This window comes from Lissotriton vulgaris, chromosome 10 (assembly GCF_964263255.1).
Source record: "Lissotriton vulgaris chromosome 10, aLisVul1.2, whole genome shotgun sequence".
In the NCBI taxonomy this organism is placed as follows: Eukaryota; Metazoa; Chordata; class Amphibia; order Caudata; family Salamandridae; genus Lissotriton; species Lissotriton vulgaris.
The window spans coordinates 169,077,421-169,099,757 of NC_141698.1; positions in this window are offsets into that span (position 1 = coordinate 169,077,421).

The window sequence follows — 22,337 nt, forward strand, 5'->3', positions numbered from 1 at the left end:
TTTCAGAGATCTATGTTCCCGGGAAAAATTGCTGTGGATGAGCCTTTGGTCCTGTTCAAGGGCCGTTTGGTGTTTTTAGAGAGTACATACCTAGCAAAAGGGCACGTTTTGGAATTTAGATGTATATGCATCCTAAGAGTAGTACTGGATATGTCTATATAATTTCAGGTGTACACTGGTAGGGATTCCACTATTGACCCCCCTGGTTGTCCGTCCATTTTTGGAGTCAGTGAGAAAATTGTGTGAGAACTTAGTAGAGGACTTTTTAACAAAGGGCACCATTTATACATAGATAGCTTCTACACTGGTGTGTGGAAGCGGCCCAGCCTGGTCTGGGTGCAGCTTGCTGGTTGACAGTCGTCTCCCACTCATCTGCTTGGCTACCCTGACCACCTCAATCAACCACGGGCAGTTGAGATGTGATGTGAGAGCGCCACATTTTGGGGACTATAATTTTTGGAGTCCAGTTGCCCCCGGGGCAACAATTCGGTCAATGGAGGCTAGAAGAGGTTGCACCACTGCATCATTGCCAGCGGGACCTTACCTGTGGAGGTGCCGCTTGATTCAAGGAGCAGTGCTGAGGGGGCGGCCACCTGCTGGCTGCCGGCCGGCTACCTGCTGAACCGTCCTGACTCGTGCAGATCCGGTTGCTCCCCTCTGTCCTCCTGGGTATCGTAGCGCTACTCCTAAGCTGCCTGTGCTCTGTGCTTTGTTCCTAATATTTCATCACTGCGCCGCATTGTCTCTCATCCTGGCTCTGACATTAGCGCTGCTTTGCTGCTTTGTTTACTGATTGCACTGTGCTTAATTTCATAGCGCCGACTTGTACTCTCAAGTGCTGTGTTCATTGCGCTGCTCTGTGACCCCTCACTGCGTCCACCACTCAGCCATTTGATTTGTGGATTTATTATTTCTGTAATAGCGCTCCAGTGCTCGCCCCAACCTCTCCCTGCTTACTGTTGTTGTTATTGTTGCAGCCATTTGCTGGCTGTGACGTCCAAGCCCGGCCCTCCAATCACGCTCCCGCCTCCCAGCTGAGCCTGCCTCCCACTGATAGTTTAGGCCGACCCACCCCCCTCCGAGAGCTGTGACCGTCCTGACTCGTGCAGATCCGGTTGCTCCCCTCTGTCCTCCTGGGTATCGTAGCGCTACTCCTAAGCTGCCTGTGCTCTGTGCTTTGTTCCTAATATTTCATCACTGCGCCGCATTGTCTCTCATCCTGGCTCTGACATTAGCGCTGCTTTGCTGCTTTGTTTACTGATTGCACTGTGCTTAATTTCATAGCGCCGACTTGTACTCTCAAGTGCTGTGTTCATTGCGCTGCTCTGTGACCCCTCACTGCGTCCACCACTCAGCCATTTGATTTGTGGATTTATTATTTCTGTAATAGCGCTCCAGTGCTCGCCCCAACCTCTCCCTGCTTACTGTTGTTGTTATTGTTGCAGCCATTTGCTGGCTGTGACGTCCAAGCCCGGCCCTCCAATCACGCTCCCGCCTCCCAGCTGAGCCTGCCTCCCACTGATAGTTTAGGCCGACCCATCCCCCTCCGAGAGCTGTGACCGTCCTGACTCGTGCAGATCCGGTTGCTCCCCTCTGTCCTCCTGGGTATCGTAGCGCTACTCCTAAGCTGCCTGTGCTCTGTGCTTTGTTCCTAATATTTCATCACTGCGCCGCATTGTCTCTCATCCTGGCTCTGACATTAGCGCTGCTTTGCTGCTTTGTTTACTGATTGCACTGTGCTTAATTTCATAGCGCCGACTTGTACTCTCAAGTGCTGTGTTCATTGCGCTGCTCTGTGACCCCTCACTGCGTCCACCACTCAGCCATTTGATTTGTGGATTTATTATTTCTGTAATAGCGCTCCAGTGCTCGCCCCAACCTCTCCCTGCTTACTGTTGTTGTTATTGTTGCAGCCATTTGCTGGCTGTGACGTCCAAGCCCGGCCCTCCAATCACGCTCCCGCCTCCCAGCTGAGCCTGCCTCGCCCCTCCCCTCCCAATATCCTCTTATGACAGAAGCTTTTGCGCGCAGCGTTCACGCGCAGCGACCGCGCCCAATCCGCGCCGAAGGTGCGCCAAAGGTAAGCCCGTCTACGCCCGTCCACGCCTGGACCGCGCCCAGCGCCAGACCCCCTGCCCCTCGCACTGCCCAGCCCCCCCGCACTACCTACGATGCCGCCACCCTCCTAGCCCTTAACCCCGGTCGCGCCCCCAACTGCGTCCAAGCCGCTCCTGGACGCACCCATGGCCCGTTCTCCTGCTTCTCCTGCAAATTTAGCGGCACCGACAACATCTCCGCTACGACCACACCACAGATTCCCGACCCCAACCACCTACAATGCATCCTTCTCAACACCCGCTCGGTCCACAGGCACGCCATTGACCTTTGGAACCTACTTGACACCATCTCTCCTGACGTTGCCTTCCTAACGGAAACATGGATGAACGCTTCCTCCGCCCCTGACATCGCCATCGCTATCCCTGATGACTATAAGATCACACGCAAGGACCGCACCGACCATACAGGAGGAGGAATCGCTATCGTCCATAAGAAATCCATCCGCATCCCTACCAGCTCCGACGCCAACCTCGCTAACTCCGAACACCTTCACTTCCAGATCCACATCGACCCCAAGACAACTCTCAGAGGCACCCTCCTCTACAGACCACCAGGACCCCGCGCAAAATTCAGTGAAGACATCACGGACTTCATCACCCCACACGCGCTCCCCTCCAAAGATTACATCCTTCTGGGAGACCTCAACTTCCACCTTGAAAAGATCAACGACCGCAACACCGCCACCCTCTTAGACAACCTCGCCAACCTCGGACTTAAACAACTGGTCACTTCCCCCACCCACATCGCAGGTCACACACTCGACCCCATCTTCACCTCCAGCAACCATGTCTCCTTCAGCCACACTACGGATCTCCTCTGGACTGACCACAGCTGCGTTCACTTCACCTACAACAAGCCGAAACCCATCATCCACCTCCAACCAACTCTACAAAGAAACTGGAACAAAATCACCACGGATCAGATCTCCACATCGCTCCTTCGAACCTCCCCAGCCCTCTCCTCTAACGCCAACGAAGCCGCCTCCAACCTCACCCTTTGGTTATCCAACACCGCCGACACCTTAGCACCACTGAAAAAACGTCAACACAAACTTGGCAACAAGAAGGCCTCATGGTTCAACGATGATCTCAAGAAGTCCAAGAAACTGTGCCGCTCCCTTGAAAAGGCCTGGAAAAAAGACCCATCCACCAGCAACAAGGACGCCTTCAAAAGCGCCACCCGTACTCACCACCAACTGATCCGAAAAGCCAAGAAAACAGCATTCAAGGATCGACTTGACAACAACGCCCACAACAGCAAGGAACTTTTCAACATCGTCAAGGAATTTTCCAACCCCTCGTCCAACTCCAACGACATCACCCCCTCTCAAACCCTCTGCGACTCCCTAGCCTCTTTTTTCCACAACAAGATTGCTGACATCCACAACAGCTTTGACAACCAACCCGGAAGCCAACCCACCCTACCATCTGCTGACCATCTTCCTCCCGTAAACACCCTTAACGCCTGGAACCCAATCTCCACTGAGGACACCATCCGCCTGATGAATTCCATCCACTCTGGATCCCCCACAGACCCATGCCCTCACCACATCTTCAACAAAGCAGACTCCGTCATAGCTCCGCACCTCCGAGACGTCATCAACTGCTCCTTCAACTCCGCTACCTTCCCAGAAGACTGGAAACACGCTGAACTCACCGCCCTTCTGAAAAAACCAACAGCAGACCCCACCGAACTCAAAAACTACCGCCCCATCTCGCTTCTTCCATTCCCGGCCAAAGTCATCGAGAAAGCCGTCAACAACCAGCTCGCCGCCTTCCTCGAAGCCAACAAATCACTCGACCCCTCACAATCTGGCTTCCGAGCCAAACACAGCACTGAGACCGCCCTCATCGCAGCAACAGACGACATTCGAACTCTACTGGACAATGGAGACACAGTCGCCCTCATCCTCCTCGACCTCTCTGCAGCCTTCGACACAGTCTGCCACAGCACCCTTTTACAACGCCTCAGAAACATCGGAATCCAAGGAAAAGCACTGGAATGGATCACCTCGTTCCTCACCGGAAGAACACAGAGAGTCCGCCTCCCACCATTCAAGTCCGAGGCCTCTGAAATCATCTGCGGCGTACCTCAAGGATCCTCACTCAGTCCCACCCTCTTCAACGTATACATGAGCCCCCTCGCGGCCATCGCCCGCCAACACAACCTCAACATCATCTCTTACGCGGACGACACTCAACTGATCCTTTCTCTCACCAAGGACCCCAGCACCGCCAAAACTAACCTACACGAAGGAATGAAAGAAGTCGCCGAATGGATGAAACAAAGCCGTCTGAAACTGAACTCAGACAAAACAGAAGTCCTCATCTTAGGTACATCCCCCTCTGCATGGGACGACTCCTGGTGGCCGGAAGCCCTCGGAAAAGCACCCATCCCGACAGACCACGCACGGAACCTTGGCGTCATCCTGGATTCTTCACTCTCAATGAACAGACAAGTCAGCGCCGTATCCTCTTCCTGCTTTAACATTCTTCGCATGCTCAGAAAAACATTTCGCTGGATCCCCTCCGAAACAAGGAAAACAGTCACCCACGCTCTAGTCACGAGCCGACTGGACTACGGAAACACCCTCTACGCAGGTACCACCGCTAAACTCCAGAAGAAACTACAACGAATCCAAAACGCCTCAGCCAGGCTCATATTAGACATCCCACGCAACGAACACATCTCTGGTCACCTTAAAGACCTCCACTGGCTACCCGTCAATAAGAGGATCACTTTCCGACTGCTTACCCACGCACACAAATCACTCTACGACATCGGACCAGATTGCCTCAACTCTCGACTGTCCTTCTACACCCCCTCCCGCCAACTTCGCTCTTCCAGCCAAGCCTTCGCCACTGTACCTCGCATCAACAAGACCACCATGGGAGGCAGATCCTTTTCATACCTGGCTGCCAAAACATGGAACTCACTCCCCGCTTACCTTCGCCTCACCCAGAATCACCTAGCGTTCAGAAAGCAGCTTAAAACGTGGATATTTGACAAATAATCCTCCTCCCCTTCCTAAGCGCCTTGAAACCCTCTGGGTATGTAGTGCGCTATACAAATTTTATGACTTGACTTGACTTGACTACTACTGCTGACTCACTACTGGAGCTCAGAAGCTTCGTGTAGCCTTGCCACTCCTACCATGTTGGTCAGCCTGCAGAGCCAGGGGGCGACTGACAGTGACCAGTGCTTGAAGCCCAGGGAAGGTCTGTGGGCTGTGGACTGTGGAGTAAGGACAGGGTGGTGCTAGGAGCCAGGCTAGGTACTGCCTTGATCCGAGCACTACCAGAGTAAACTGGGTAAGGAGGGCAGTGCCAAGCAAACTTGTAGCCCCTGCCACCCTGCCTGCACTGAACACCATTAGCACTCGTTCTCCACCAACCATCAATCGCTTTCATGAAAGACAGCTTTCCTTTCCTCAGAATTGGAAGCATCTTGAGTACCTCTCAGACCCCCTGCCTCACTAGCCCCTCAGACTCTCAACCGACAGCACTTAGTATCATGCACGACCAAAGAGCAGTGAGGGGGCTATGTAGGTAGGCAGGGCTGTGAAGGCTGTGGGTGCAGGGAAGCAACCAGCATTAGGCCCAGGCTGATTGCAGCTTGAACCCACTGTACTACCACCTTTCCCCCCACAATCTGCAAGAAACATAAAGGCCCCACCACCTCTGCTGAGTACCGATTTTACCACTAACAACAATAATTAAGAAATGAAGACCTCTCAAAACCAGGAGCTAATCTGTGATCCCTCCAACAAGAGCACACAAGGGACTGATTTGGGGCTCTCAGCTCCCTGCCTTAAATCTTATTCAAGCACTAGCTAAACCACGCACCTTGGAAAACCAAGGGGTCCTGTGGTGCCACTCAAGAAACAGAAGTGGAGGGCTGACCGATTAGAACCTACAGAGGCACCTGATCAGATACTTGATCTAACATCAACCACACCACTGAGCAGTTTACAGACCAACTCAATCCTACATACTCCTGCAACTAGCCTTTCATGATCCAACACTACCTTTTTACGGCCAAAAACCACATCCAAATTTGCCTTCCTCAAAAATGCAGGCTCTGCTATTTTCTCCAGCAACTCGAGCATCACAGGCAATCCGCCTGAGCACAATAGTGACTGTCAGCAAGGTGGGCACAAATCTCAGTCTTGTACCCCCTCATCTGGAAATCTGACTTAGAACAAGCGAATCCTTTGAGCCCCAGAGCCAACCAGGGGGTTTCTCCAAAAGAAAGGGGTGCCTGCCCTCCTCCTCACTTTGAGCCGGTTGGGGGTTCAACTGCCACATTTGGCTCCAAACCTTGGTGCAAAGCAGAACCATCACAAGACAAAAAAGAAAAAAAACATATAGGTCGGCAATGTAGTCCCCAAAGTGTCGCCGGAGGGGGATCATTCGCAGCCTCTATTGAAATCATCAATGGGCAGGGAAGATCTATCCCACCTAATTTCTAGGACTGAGGTGGAATAAAAAGAAAGTAAGCAGGTGGCCCAGGGAGAGAAGGAAAGGTCTGCTCCCCTCATAATCGGTCAACCAGAGGAACAATCACTGCTCAGGGATGCCCCAAAAAAGATAGAAAGCAGAAAATCACAAGAAAATGGACAAACCCATCTGACTCCCTTGAGGAAGATGTTTATAACTTTGCAAAGGACTTATCCTACCTTTGATCCAAGGAATGGGAAATCATGCTGTCATCATACAAAAAACAAGCTGACAACAACTCAAGCCCCTCAGCCACCTCAAATGAAGTCAAGGTCCAAAAAGAGCTGGCCTGGTCCACTGCCCTAAGCATCCTACAGACGGCGTTGGATGCACTGTCCTTCCAAGCCCAAAAAATTGACATATTGATTAGCCTTGTAAACACTCTGGCTTTGTATGTCACAAGTATCGACAAAAAGATCACAAACCTGAACAACCTGATAAATTGGGCCCAGGCAGACGCTGAGCATCTCTGCCAAGCTTGCAACTGCTCACCAGTCCTAGGCAAGCTACATGCATTCCCTGAGGTGATGGCAAAGCTAGTGGGAGAGATTAAAGAAGTAACTAACACAAAGCCCTCAATCCCTAGAGATGTGACTTTGGATGGAGGCGCAAATTAAATAAAAAAACCCCACAATGGGCCAATAGACGGGATGGAAAGGGTAGCTGTAGCTGATTCATTGCAGCACCCAACTACAACAAACTGCAATGCAGATAGCAGCTGCTCCCGTGTGACCATCTGGCCAAAAAACTTGGGGCCAACCCAAACACCCTCAACTGGACAAAACAGGGCACATTGTGTTAAAGAAGCAAACACCAAAGGCATATTAACAAAAAGTAGAAAGGGCTGCGACAAAAGCCAAACTAGGAAGTACAGCCTGGGGCCCTATCCCCTATTCAAAACTTCGAACCGTGTAGACATCACTTGAAACAAGGACAAAACCCAGTCGAGCAGCCTGGAAGGGGCGATGGATGACACAAATCAAAGCACAGAACCTGCTGCAAAGCAAAAGCAAAAGATCAACAGCACAGAATCTATCAAAGTGAGGATCACGGCAGATGTAGCAAACTATGGCAGCAAAAAGGGCCCCGTGCTAACCACGCAAAAATTCTAAGGCAAGATAGGGCTACCCAAGCCCAGAGTCAAGCGGTGGGGGGCAATAGCACTTGGTTGACTGCTTTGCCAGCCAACCTGAACAGAGCCACTAGGCATCTAACAGATCACACTGAGGAACTAGAACATGCAAGCGCCATTCAAAACATCATAGATACAGTCTTAATGAGACAAAAGCAGCCTGGAACTTCAATCAACTTGCCCTTTAAACTTGCAAACTCTGGCCTGGACCCTAACCTGCGTTTGGGAGCCCCTCTCCAGATCTCAGGGGCCAGACCAATCTAACACTCTGTGTTCCCCTAATTCAAGTCAACAAAACACCTGAAAGAGCCCTAGATATAAGAAATCCACAAGTTCCAACTGCCTATACATTATTCTATCCAGAATTCAAGTCCAAAGGTTAATTTGACATTATAAACCGAGGAAACATCCTCAAGCTAGTCCAAGCCACAGGCTTGCTGGAAGATGTCACTTCGCATGAGATTGCATCTATTGAGTTCATTGCGCCTGGGCACGCCTAGAACAATGAGGCAACCAAGGTTACCTAGCAAACCACAGAGCTAGTCTTGAAAATCCTGAGACACGTTGACATCTTCAAGCAGTGGGGAATCTTCCCAACAAGTAACCGGGCTACTCACATATCCTTGGCAGCTCATCGGATGCAGTCAGTCTAACACCTCAATCAAGACTTGTTTACTTGGTCCTCAGAGGGGCCCTAAGTAAAACTTTGGATTCCCAATGATGGGACACAAAGGGCGGCCATTAAACTCATACCGCTGTCCCTGATGGAGTAGAAAACTAGGTATGGCTGCCCGGGACTAAGCATGGGCGAATTTTGCGGATCTCGCGTTCGCGGATTTTGCGGATTTGCGAACTCGCAATCTGCAAAATCCGCGAATTCTCGCGAATTTGCGGATTTTTTTTTTATGTTCGCACGGGTTTCTGCAAGTTCGCGAGGGTTTTGTACAATTTCGCAAATTGCGAAATTGTACAAAACGCGTGCGAACTTGCAGCAACCCGTGCGAACACAATAATATGAAGAGAAAGAAGCTCCTGGTCACAGGAACAGCACGGGGATTGCGCTCATGAAAGTCAAGGATGCAAAGGCCTCTACCCAGCATCACAGCTGACTTTCCACGGTAGATTTGGGAAGAGGCACACCTGTCCAGCCTCGAAGACGCTCATGATTGTTTTTGGGCTAATGAATGAGTCACTGAATTTGAGCATCAACTAGTTCGAGCGACCATGTGTGTGTTACTATGCAATCGCCCCGAAGGGCGCAGGGATCCCTTGAGTGAGCTGTCCATCATAGTGGGTGAATGGCGGGAAGACGGTGCAAACCGCGAGTGTGTGCGCGGGGCCAAACGTGCGGGGCTTCCATGCGAGTTCACATGCCTCTTGTGTGCATAAAAGGTCAGAGAAAGATCAGTTCAGCAGATGAAGAGAAAAAGCTCCTGGTCACAGGAACAGCACGGGTATTGCGCTCGTGAAAGTCAAGGATGCAAAAGCCTATATCCAGCACCACAGCTGATTTTCCACGGTAGATTTGGGAAGAAGGCACACCTGCCTCGACGACGAATGAGTCACAGGAAGGGTCACAGGAAGGGCATGTTGTAAATATTTTAGGATGCCGCCGGCAAGCTGCCAGTGCCATCCTAAAATACTTACTAAATTAGCTTCAACAGGAAGCTCTAATAGATAAAATAAAGCAGGTGCGAGCACCTGCTTTATTTTATCTATTAGAGCTTCCTGTTGAAGCTAACTTAGTAACTATTTTAGGATGGCGCTGGCAGCTTGCCGGCGCCATCCTAAAATAGTTACAACAGGCCAGGCTTGAACTTTTGCCCCCGGAAAAATCCGCCGCTTGCGGATTTGCGGATTTTCGGTAAATTCGCGGGAGTTCGCGGATTGCGAATTTACCGAAAATCCGCAAAATCCGCAAGCGGAACGGATTTTCCGCCCATGCTTACCCGGGACCCAGAACTCAACCCGACTGCTAACATGACAAAGCAGCCTCCACAACGTACATTCAGAAAGCGCCCTCAAGATATGCTCCTGGAACATCAATGGTCTGGATCACAAAGTGAGCGATCAGGTAACCACATCTTATGTACGCTCCTTTGAAATAATTTTACCACAAGAGACTTGGCTACAGACGGCATACCAACTAGAAGGATACATAAACCACCACATACCTGCATTTAAACAGAATTTTGGTCGCAGCATTGGGGGCCTTGCAATCTACGTATTGGTAAATAGTTCAATTCACTCTAGGGAACAAGTGAACAACACCTCAGGGCTGAAAGTAGTAGGTACTTTGCTTACAACTGTCACTGGCCAGTTAAAGAGCTTAACTCTGATAAACGTTTATATCAACCCTAATTTAGGCACAAGGACATCCATTACCAAGAAAATGACCACCATGGTTCTAAATCTCAGATCAGAAAACCCCAGCACAGATATTATAATCTCAGGAAACTTTAATATGTGGCTAATGGCAGACCTCCTCATTAACAACATACATGTTACATAATGCAGTTACAAGAACGTGATTGGGCAATGCCAACTCAGGACCATCCCGGGTGGCTTAAAGGTGACCCAAGAGGACGGGTCCTCCAAGGAAATCTGGAACAGCTTGGATTACGAGCACTAAATGGCTGATTTCACACCAAAAAGCCACCTGGTCTGTCATACCTGACCAACACTGGGGCCTCCCTGATTGACTACATATTTGTCAGCCTTCCTTAACTGAACCAAATCACCTCATTCGGCTTAAGCAAAAAAATAGATAGAGACCATCACCCACAAGAGCTCACCCTCAACCTGGGGGGCGTGGTTTGGCGCCGACCGGGATGGCCGTGTGAGCGTGCAGCTCCGCGCCGAGTCCCGAAATTAATCCTGTTGTTGCCGCCTGTAGGACCTCTGGAGGCACGGATTCACCACCTGAGGTGAATACTGATCGGAGCAGAGAGTCTGGCTGCTGGCGGGGCCCCGGGGGACGAGCGGAGACTGAGTCCCGGAACTCGGAGGAGCCGGGTCGTGAACAAAGGCAAGATGGCGGCATAAAGCTCCGGAGTGAATCGGAGACGGAGGGCGCTGGAGGCTGGTGTGCTGGTGGCTGCCAGGCAGAGCGAGGAGAGCGGAGACGCGCCTGAGGGCACCTTCGGTACTGAGTGAGGGGGTTGCAGACGCCGTCCCCCAGATAGCGGTGAGCGCGGCTCCCTCTCACCCCCCCACCTGCTCCCGGACCTGGAGGCTGGTGCGAGACGGGCGGACCTAGGGCAGCGGCGCCGGCAGCAAGTGGCGGGCGAGCATACGGAGCGCGCTGGCCTGGGACATCTGGAGGGGGCTGCACGAGCGGGGAGACCCGGCCGCCTAAGGACCGGATAGTGCAGGCAGGCGGCGGACTCTGACGCCGCAGTGGCAGTGGGACCGGAACATGCACGGTTCGAGACCCTGACCCCTGGGAGGCGACACAAAGCCCGTGAGCTGCTGGGAATATGAGGCGCCCTGCACACCGGTAGGGACCATGGGGGCTTACTGTATTGGCAGACGCCACCCACCTGGAGCATAGTGAGTGTGGAGGTGGGGCACACGTGGAGCGAGGACTGAGGCTGCATTACTGGCCTGCAGCAGTATCCCGGGTCGGGCGGCCGGCGCAATCGGCTCAGGGAGGTGCCTACATCCTTGCTTGGAGGAACGCTGCTGACCCGGGCGGCTGGATTTGGAAGGTGGCCCGAGTCCCTGATGGTGGCATACAACGGTGCACTACCGGTAGTGACCGGAGCCTGAAGGTGTGTTCTGGGGTCACGGACGACGTGAGGAAGGGGCAGGACCAATCTTTGCTGAGGTGTGTGGAGCCCTGTTGCTCATAGACGCTGTCTTCCCTGGAAAGGGGCAATAGGTGGCGTGACTGTGAAAAGAGAGCTGTGGATAGCGTGGCCATAGGTAGTGGCCTAGGGGGAGCATCTACCGCGATCAAGATGGCCGCTACTGGCGGGGTTCCGAACACACCACTAGAACAAGATGACGCATCCACCTTGGTCCAAAATGGCAGTACCCGGGCCCCACAGGAGGACTCTACGCCGGAACAGAGGCTGAACTTGCGTCTCGATGCTATCCTGGAGGCGATCACCGCGACGAAGGAAACGCTGCACCACGATATAGCGCAGGTTGCGACGGGGCTGGGCCTACTGAGAGCAGACCATGCCAAGCTCTCGGATAGAGTGAAGGAACATGAACAATTACTCCTGGACCTGAAACCTGCTGTGGTGACGGCGGAACACAAACTGACAGATATTCTTGGTCGTTTGGAGACTCTGGAGCGAAGGGCGGAGGATGCGGAGAGTCGTAACAGGAGAAATAACGTGAGGGTGGTGGGCCTTCCAGAAAAGATCGAGAAAGACGACGCAGTGGCATACATGGAGGACTGGTTTAAAACGGTTGTGGCGCCGGAGGGGCTTTCTCCTTTCTTCTCCTTGGAGAGAGCGCACAGGGTTCCGGCTAGGCCACCCTTGGAGGGCCGACCACCCCGACCGATGGTGGTGAAACTGCTGCACTACAAGGATCGCGACCTTTTGATACAGAGGGCACGGTCCCAGGGTCCCTTTCAAGTGGACAATAGCAAGGTTACGATCTTTCCGGATTACACGCAGGAAGTGCAGAAAAACAGAGCGTCCTTTCCATCAGTTAAAAAAGAACTGAGGGAAGAGGGGATTCAGTATTCCTTACTCTTCCCTGCTAAACTAAGGGTTATCCTTGATGGCAGGACACACTTCTTCCAGACTCCGGACGAGGCTTGGTCGTGGCTGGAACTGTACCGTGCTGGAACGGACCACACAAATAAAAGCAGTAGGGAAAGGCCAAAACCGATCCGGATTAGGAAGTCGCAGCGCATTCGCTCAAGGAACAAACTCCAGCGGGCCATGCGAGACGCCCAGATGGCGGATGGCAGGAAAGGGGCTGTAGCGGCAACGGCAAGCATTACAGGGTCACAGCAGGAAAGAACGTCGGAGGGGTCGGCCTCGGAGGAGGAAGGAGAGAAATCTGGAGGCGATGAATCGGAAACGGGGAGTGCGAAGGGACCAGTGGTTACCCCACAGACTTCGGATGGACTGTTTATTGAGTAACGTTTCGGTGAACCCAGTAACTCCGGGGTACCTGTTGGGACAGACTCTCCAGACTTTTGGTTTGCTATCAGGTATGGGGCTGTGAAAGCAGCATGGGACTGAGGGCGCGGGGTGGGAGCTCTACCTACCCTGGTTCGGTGCTCTATCACCCGCTTGTGGCCCTTAAGGCCTTCTGTGGTGACGACCACAGATTAGTGTAAGTGTGTGGTTTTGATGGTTTGGAACGGGGCTGAAGCTGGGTTATTAGGTCCTGTCCTGGGGAGTGGGGTTTGGGGTGTTTGGTGGGGGGGGTTGGGAAGGGAGGCGTGACTGCTGCAATGCGGGGAACAACTGTTTGATGGTGATACTGTACAGGAATGTCTATAATGGGGTCGTTACCTAATGTGAAATGTATTACATGGAATGTCCGCGGACTTCAGACAATGGTGAAACGCCATAAGGTGCATGTATACCTGGTGCAGATAGCAATGCTTCAAGAGACTCATTTAACTAAGAAAGAATGTGGAGCCTTACAAAGGAGGTGGCGGGGTCAGGTGTTTGGCACAACCTATTCAGCATTTGCCAGAGGGGCCCTAATATGGGTGAGAGCGGGGGCACCATTCCAAGTCACGACACAGCGGGTTGATCCCGAGGGTAGATATGTAGCGGTTGAGGGACGGCTCTACGGTAGGGAGGTGGTCCTGTGTAGTGTGTACGTTCCCAGTTCTGATCAGGCCCGCTTTTTTGATGGCTTAACGAGTTCGCTGGCCTATTTTTTGGCTGGCCCTGTCTTGTTAGGGGGCGACTTTAACTCGATCACTGATGTAGTACTGGATAGGTAGCATCCACCTTTAGTCGACTCCCCAGTGCGCAGGCTGGCAGCTCATAGGAAAGATTGGCAGGAGAAGTGGGGACTGCTTGATGTGTGGAGGGAGCAGCATCCTGAGAAAAGGGATTACTCCTACTTTTCTGCAATACACGAACTGCATGTTAGACTAGACGCAGTGCTGTGTAGTGGCACTTTGGCGACGGGGGTGACTCATACTGAATACCTGACCAGGACCATATCAGATCATAACCCCTTATTGGTGTCAGTGCAGTGGCAACAGACTAGGTCGGCGGTCCCGTCATGGCGGCTGAGGCCTGAAACACTAGAAGATCTGGTGTTTAGTGACACGGTTCAACAGGGCATTGACCGCTACTTTGCGGAGAATGAGGGCTCTGCCACGTCACGATCAGTAGAGTGGGATGCGATGAAAGTGGTGGTGAGAGGCGTGTGCATGGGTAGATTCTCGAATGCGCGGACGGCTGTCCTGAATGACCTGGCGAAAGCGGAAGTGGAGTTGCGGGGCCTGGAACGACAGAGGCCTGAATGACCAGATCTGCAGGAGAGATTGGTGGAGGCTAAGGAGGTAGTGGCGACTGAGACTGAACGGCTGCGGTGCTATGACTATAAGTTGTACAACATCAAGGTGCATGAGGAACGTCATAAAGTGGGTGCACTCCTTGCCAAGTTTGCAGATCCGGAGCCTAGGGGGTGCCCGATCATGAGTATAAGAACAGAGGGGGGGGAGGTAGTCTACTCGCAATCAGCAGTACTGGCGTGCTTTCAGTCCTATTATACGGGACTATATGAATGCCACCTGGAGGCGGAGGGGAATGAGATAGGCGACCACTTGGCCTTGCTCCCACTACCGGTGCTGGACAGCGAGGATGCTAAGGAACTGGGAGGTCCCATAACGCTGGCAGAGGTGAGAGTAGCTATTAAACAGATGGCTCGAAATAAAACCCCAGGGGTGGACGGTCTACCAATAGAGTTCTATGCCAAATTTGTTGACACCCTAGCACCGAAACTATTGGTGGTGTATTCAGAGGCCAAGCAACTGGGTTACCTGCCTGAGTCAATGAGGGAGGCGCTAGTGGTGCCCCTGCTGAAACCAGGCAAAGATGCGTTAAATGTGACATCTTACCGACCTTTATCGATGCTGACGGTGGACTATAAGATCTTGAGTCGCATCCTGGCCACCAGGTTACTGCCACACATGACCACACTAGTGCATAGGGACCAAGCGGGGTTTATCCCGACTAGGAATACCTCCATGACTATACAACGGCTGGTCCGAATTTTGGACGGTGCCGGGACTTCGACTCTTGACTCCGTGGTGTTGGCAGTCGATGTCGAAAAAGCTTTTGACAGCCTCGAGTGGGAATATCTAGATGAGGTGCTGCTGAAATTCGGAGTCGGGGAAGGATTACGGAGATGGACGAGGGTGCTTTACACGTCGGCTAGGGCAAGGGTGCGCCTGGGCCCGCTGATATCTTCGGCCTACCCTGTTTGTAGAGGGGCGAGACAGGGCTGCTCATTGTCCCCCCTGCTGTTCGCATTGGCGATGGAGCCGCTAGCGGCACAGGCGAGGTTGGGTACCATGTATAGAGGGATCGCGCAAGGGCCGGAGTCGCACTATATATCGCTATATGCTGATGATTTGCTTCTGTACTTAGTAGACGCTGAACGGTCCCTGGAGGGTGCAGTGGATATGCTGGTTGGATTCGGTCGGTTGTCAGGCCTTAAGGTGAATTGGACTAAGACGTGTATATTCCCATTGCGGGCAGGCACGCCCTGTCCCCCACTAGCGAGGGAAGTAGTGTGGGAGCCTTCTGGCTTCACCTACCTAGGGGTGCGCATTCATCACGAGGCGGCAGACCTCCTGGAGGGGAACATAGGGCATTGCATTCGTGCACTAAAGGGCAGCATGGCATTTTGGGCCTCTCTCCCTTTGTCGGTATTGGGCCGAGTGGCACTGTTGAAGATGGTGGCGGCTTCCACGGCTGCTTTATTACTTTCGAACACTGCCGGTGTGGATCCCGCAGCGGGTCTTTAAGGAACTGAAGATGCTGGTGACTGGCTTCCTTTGGGGCCAAGGCCGGCAGAGGGTGGCGTTGGAAACCCTAATTAGGCCTAAGATTGAAGAGGGGATGGCAGTTCCCGATTTTGAACTATACTACCTGGCGGCGCAACTGCAGATCCTAACACAGAATGTTGCTAGAGAATTCAGGGGTCCTGAGAGTGACCGTGGTACTGGTTTTCAAAAGTGTATCCTATCTTATATAGTCATGCAACAGAAACTGGATTCGAGGGATCTTACGGTGGAGGAAAGGACGCTTAAAATGTGCTGGCAAAGGAGTCTGAAAAGAGCGAGGAAAGTCCGGCTGTATGCACCGGAGATACCGCTGGGGATGTTGACCGCGCTGCCGCATGGAGGCGACTGGTCCAGGCTTCTGGAATGGGAGGAGTTGGGGCTACAGATGGTGGGGGATCTGTACATTGATGGAGCGTTGGTTCCCTATCAAACGCTGCAGGAGCAGTTTGGCTTGCCAGACGGTACCTTTCTATTGCACGCGGCAGTGGTGGCGGCGATGCAAAAACATTGGGGGGTAGGGCTTGCCGAGCCGGAAGTGACCATGGCATGTCAATACGTGGTGATGGCCGCAGGCACTGTTAAAGCGGTGACGTGTCTCCACACGAGAATGTTGAACGAGGGGCTAGTGCCAATGCTGGCTTTGAAGTCGCGATGGGAGGATAGCATAGGCAAGCCCATTCCGGACGCGGTCTGGAGCCAGGTCTTGAGGCGGACGTGGAAGGGCACGAGAAACGCGCGATTTCAGCAGGTGCATTTCTTTATAATACATAGGGCGTACCTGACTCCGGAGAGGATAAAGCGGTACTTCCAAGTGCTTGACGCAGTGTGCCCACGATGCTTGGCGCCCGAGGTTGATTTGGATCACCTGTTATGGGGGTGTCCGGAACTAGGGACGTACTGGCCGGATGTAGGGGAACTCTTGAATGCGGTAACGAATAGGGAGGTGGACTTTGATATGGCGGCATGTCTCCTGCTCTGGTTCCCTCATACTAAAAAAACGAGGATTACAAGTAAATTTATTGATTTGGGACTTATGTTAGCACAAAGAGAGATAACCTGGCACTGGAAGTCTAGAGAAGGCCCATCAGTGAGGAGTTGGATGAACGAGCTGTTGAAATGGGCGGGCTGTGAAAGCATTCTTAGAATGCGGCAGGCTACTAGGCTTGGCAAGGAGAGCTGTTTGGAAATGGCGAGAGCTTGGGAGACGGTGGTGCAAGCATTGCGTGATTATGTGGTAGGGGGTGAAGAGGAGGAGTAATAGTCCATGAAGATTCCATGTACTTTTAGCGATTTCGAACGACTCCTGATGTGTGGCGAGCCCCAGAGATGGTACGGACTTGGAATGCCCGCATCAGCAGCAGCAGCAGCAGTTGGGGGGGGAGGGGGGGGGGCGTTTTAAGGGAGGTAGCTCGACATAGCGGCACGGATTAGAATTTGAGGATAGTACTTAGGTCTGACCCAGGAAATACTGGCAGCAATACTGGGGGGAACCGGGAGGAGGACTCTGGAGTGATATGGATGGAGCTGAGTTGGACGGGGTACGAGCTGTTGGCGGTGCTCCCAGGAGAATTCTGAGTTCGCTGATTGGTGCATGGGGGGGAGGTTGTTAGGGGGGTAAAAGCATATACTGAAAGGTGACGCTGATCGAATACCTGGGAAAGGAGTACACAGAAGCATCTTCCTGAGAAGGGTAGTCCTGGTGCGCCGCCCAGCCTCCGGGATGTGGGCTAAATGGCTGTGTACGATATATCTGTCACTTTTAAGGTTGTGATGCTGTGAGTGTACTGATTGGCCTACTCTGTGGTCTTGTTCCTAATTCTGCAATAAAAATAAATAAAAAAAAAAAAAAGAGCTCACCCTCAACCTCAGGTTGGACAAGCATAAAGTAGCAGCTGACCAAGGCTTCGAAAGCAACACAATTAACCCCAAACGCATCAAGTGTTTCATCAACTGCCTCCCAACCCTGATACAAGTAGCCAAGCTGATACTAGCCATCATGCACAAACTAAAGGGAGAGCCAGTTCTGAGCTGCTCAACGTTTACCAAAAAACTGGCAGACCGGTACGTTGTTCTTCACCGTGCATCATAACTGAGATCAGGCCATTGAGCAAAAGTGAAGGCACAGACGATTCTAATTGATTTTGAAGTCTCTCTCAATGTCCAAAAGAGAATATCATCAGATTACTTAAGAAACTGTCAAAGTGTCCTGAAGAAGGGGTAAATATTTGAAACTCACACCGAAACGCAGCGTCGACCCTTTGTACTTTGACCTCTTTTTTATGTGTTCATTTTTATTGTTTTTATCTAGAATGTAACCCCTAGTGGGAGGTATTTTAATAAATTTTGTTAACACTTTCATTCCACTGGTGTGTTTACCTGTTTGTTGTTAGATGTCTATAATTCTAAAATTAGAATATATTGTTTTATCTGGGATAATGCTTGATATTTAGTTTACCTATGTGTTCAAGAGTGGTTATTACTTTAAGGACCCACATGTTAATAGGTTTTGTGCTGATATTGGTATTTTTTAGCTAGGACTCATGACTCCACAGAGTCCTCCACTAAAATCACAGGTCCACCTTTTCTAATTGGTAAAGCAAAGCCACTTGTCTCACAAAGGGCAGGTTCCAGTCATCCAATAAGGACTGCCGAAAAAAGGATCAACCTGCTGTGGAGAAGTCTCAAAAGGTCACCAATGAACCCAAAACTAATGCGCAACTTAAGGGAGGTATGAAGACATATGAAGGCGGAGAAATGTGAACACCAAAGGAAAGTATAGAACTCCTGGGCTAAACTATTGTACAATATCAGGACAAATAGTTCCGTAAGGTTCTGGTGCACCATAATCAGACTAGTGGGCTCCCTCTATAAGGTGGCTTTTTCCAACATCTTGGAGCCAGTTTGGTACCACTTCTTACATGAACATTTCAATATCCAACCACCAGCACATCAATCCCACAAGCAGGAGGAAGGCTCTGCGGTGATCAGTGTCCTGAAAGTCTCAACAGAGAGCCACAACCCGGAAACCTCTGGGTGCTTCATCTCTGAGGCCTTCATCCAAAAACAAATCGCTAAAGGACACAGGGATGGGGTTCCAGGCCCAGGTGGAATTCCACTGACTCTATATAAGGATGACCCAACCTTCTGGGCTACCAAACTAGCACCGCTTAATTTATCCATATTGGAAAATAACTGCATTCCCCCTTTAAGGCGTGGCTCCATACTTGTTCCAATCTTCCAAGGGGGTGATAAAAAGTCTCCTAGAAACTATCATATGATAGCTCTAATCGATTATAAAAAGAAATACTTTGCAGGCGTTCTACTGGACTCTATACAATCATGGACTGAGACAAATAAAAATATACACCCTAGCCAAACTGGATTCATAAGGCACACAGGGAAAACAGTGAACCTTATTGCACTCTCCTTTCTGATTGAACAGGCTAAATCTAAAAGCTGTCCTGTATACATGGGTTTGATAGATTATAAATAAGGCTCCCTGTTTCCCGTTTTTATGGATTTTTACTGCTAAATACAGACAGAAAACAATGTGTTTTCTGTCTGCATTTATTTTTAAAAGTGGATAAATACAGACAGTTGTACTTCTTTTAAGTGACCTTCTTAAGGTCTTTCATGAACTTTAGCCCAACAGCTGAGCAGATGGACAGGTTAGGAAATTAAAAAGCAGTATGAAATTTCTTTAAACAACTGCAAGTGTCAGCATACATTTGTGGTATAATGATAATATTTACCAGTAGATAGAGTATTACGTAATATTTTGCAGCTTAAATAGCTAAAACACGACAGACCTCAAGGTATGAGTGCGCATCTATTGGTTAAATAAATGCAAAAATGTCCAGTTTTACAACTTCGTTTATACGCAAAACACAATATAAATATAGATGAATACAGATAAAATGGCAAAAAAATAAATATGGATAAATACAGACGGAAATGTTAAAAAATAAATACCATAAAACCGGGATCCCTCATTATAAATCTGCCTTTGACAGGGTTGATAGGGGGGAAGCTTTGGCAGAAACTTGCCTTCCTCAACATCGTGGATATCTTGCTTAGGGCTCTGCAGCTACTGCACAATGACGCATGGACCAGAATAAAAATTGGGGATGGATTGCGCCTGTCACGGCCTATAACCACCACGCAAGGCCTCAAGCAAGGTTGCATTCTGGGACCCACTCCTTTTAACTTATTTTTATCCAATTTGTCTCCAGTCTTTAGCTCTGTAAATTCTCACCTGCCCAGATTGGGTGGCTCTGCCTCTCAAACCTACTTTATGCAGCCGATGTGGTCCTCATTAGCAAAACAACGAATGGTTTGCAACGCCTTCTGGAAGCAACCGCCACATTCTCCAGTAGGAATGGACTGCTGATAAACAAAAAGAAAACTAAGATTCTTTTGGTTAGACTTGCCAGAACACAAAAAACAACTTGGTCTCTTGACCAGGAGGAAGTAGAAGCAACCAACTGCCACAGGTATCTAGGAGTCCTTTTTAATGATAATGGCAGATACCTGAGCCAGGTGACTGAAATAAAAAAGAAAGGCACTGCACTATCATTCGCTGCATATATAAAACTGAAAGGCCCCACATTTTCACCGATCCTCCGGGTAGCTCAGGCGAAGGTGCGTCCAACCCTTACATATGGGAGTGAGGCTCTGAAAGGGCAGGAGACTGTGACACTTGACAAAACGCTTACAAAGGTCAACAGAACAGTTTTCCAGCTCCCTTCCTATACATCACCAGTGCAAATAAGACTGGAATTTGGAATTTGTAGACTGGCGCTGGTTGGCAAGGCAACCTTTGATATGAGCTGCCACAAGCTTAGGGCTTCAAAGGAAGGTACCCTGGCCCACCAGTTATGGATCAAATAGGCCACAAAACATAGGTCTGTGGGAAACCACTATCTGACCCAAGCCCTCAGCACACATGGCTTGGTACCCACCTTGAACCTACCCACCAGTCATCAGGAATTTAAAAGGCAGTCAAGAATCAGCACCAAATGGCTTTCTTCAATAGAATGCAGGGCCAGCCTTTCCACACAGAAACACGGCTGGATGACACTATGCACTTATAAACAACTAAAACCTTATAGCTAGTAAAACAACCCCTACAATGTAAGGACAAAGCTACAGTTCATGAAGCTGAGGATGGGGGTAATACCCATTGCCTGCCATCTCCCAGCTTGGAAAAGGGGCAAGGTTCAGTCAGTGTGTCTGCTATGCAATCATAAAAAAGAGGACATAATACATATATTGTGCCTGTGTACCACCCTTGTAGAGGATAGGAGGGCCTTGTTACGGAGGGGGTAGATTGCTAAAGATATAAGGTCCTGCAGAGAAGCAGTCTTGACCTGCTTCTAACCATCAAATATCATGCAATATTGTGCCTTGGTTAAATTCATTCACCGGTTCTCTAGGAAGATAGAGGCACAGGATCATGCATGCGATGGGCTGATAAGTAATTTGACAACTAGTGGGCCCTCACCTCCGACTTCACCCTCCCCCAATGACATCCCCCCTTTCTATATAATCCTATCCTACTCTCCCATTAGAGCAACAACCTTATATTGCGGCGGGCAGGCTAATCCTAGTTCAAAATCTGAATCAGGGTGCATCCAGGTTTCTGTCAGAAACATTACATCTAGATAGTGTGTTTCCAACATTATTCGAATCTCCAGGTGATGTTTCACCAGGGATCTAGCTTTGATTAAATCACACTTAAGCTTATCACCTCCTACGACTTCTAAGGCTATTTTCTCAACCCCTTCATACCCAGGTTCACCAGCATTACCCCTCTGCTCACCCATTGCTCAGAGCTGTTCACTATATGTCTGTCCCCCTTAGCGCTTTTCTCCAAACTGGCAGCATGGCTGGCGCTGTGGTGGTCTTAGTGCAGATGGGCGCAGATGGGCTTGCCTTTGGTGCGCCTTTAGAGTGCCGTCGGCTCGCCCACTGCGCTCGCCCGCTGCACTTCTGAAAAGGCATCCGGTTTTATAGAGGGGATTGGGCAGCTAGACCGCCAACCTCCCTCTCAGCCCGGAAGTAGCCCTGATCTCCTTCACACAAACAGGATAATCCCGGATTGGACCTAGGAGTAAAGGGCATTGCTTTTTACAGGCACACTGGAGATAATCCAGTGTGGCTGTAAGCCTGTGGATTTACATGCTGATATCCTTTCCTGTCTAAATACTAAACCAAAAAGATATCTGGGGGTTAATTTCTCATCACGAATTTCAGAATTGTATGACCTAAACTTTGTCCCGCTTCGATGAAAAGTACAAGACTTATTCTTTCAATCGAATTCGGATTAGCTCTCCCCAACCTCAGGGATTATTATTTTGCATATTATGCACAATATATGTCAAGGTTTAGGCTGGAACCACAAACAGGTCTATTTGTAAACTATTTCATGAAGTTAATTTGTAAAGAGAACCAGATACACTGCCTACTAAAAATCGCAAAATTCCCCAAACTAGTACGTTATAAGTGTATGCAGTGTTTTTTCTATAAACGTCAGGCTTTTTATAGAAGATATTCAATCCCCGTAATGAATTCCTCAACT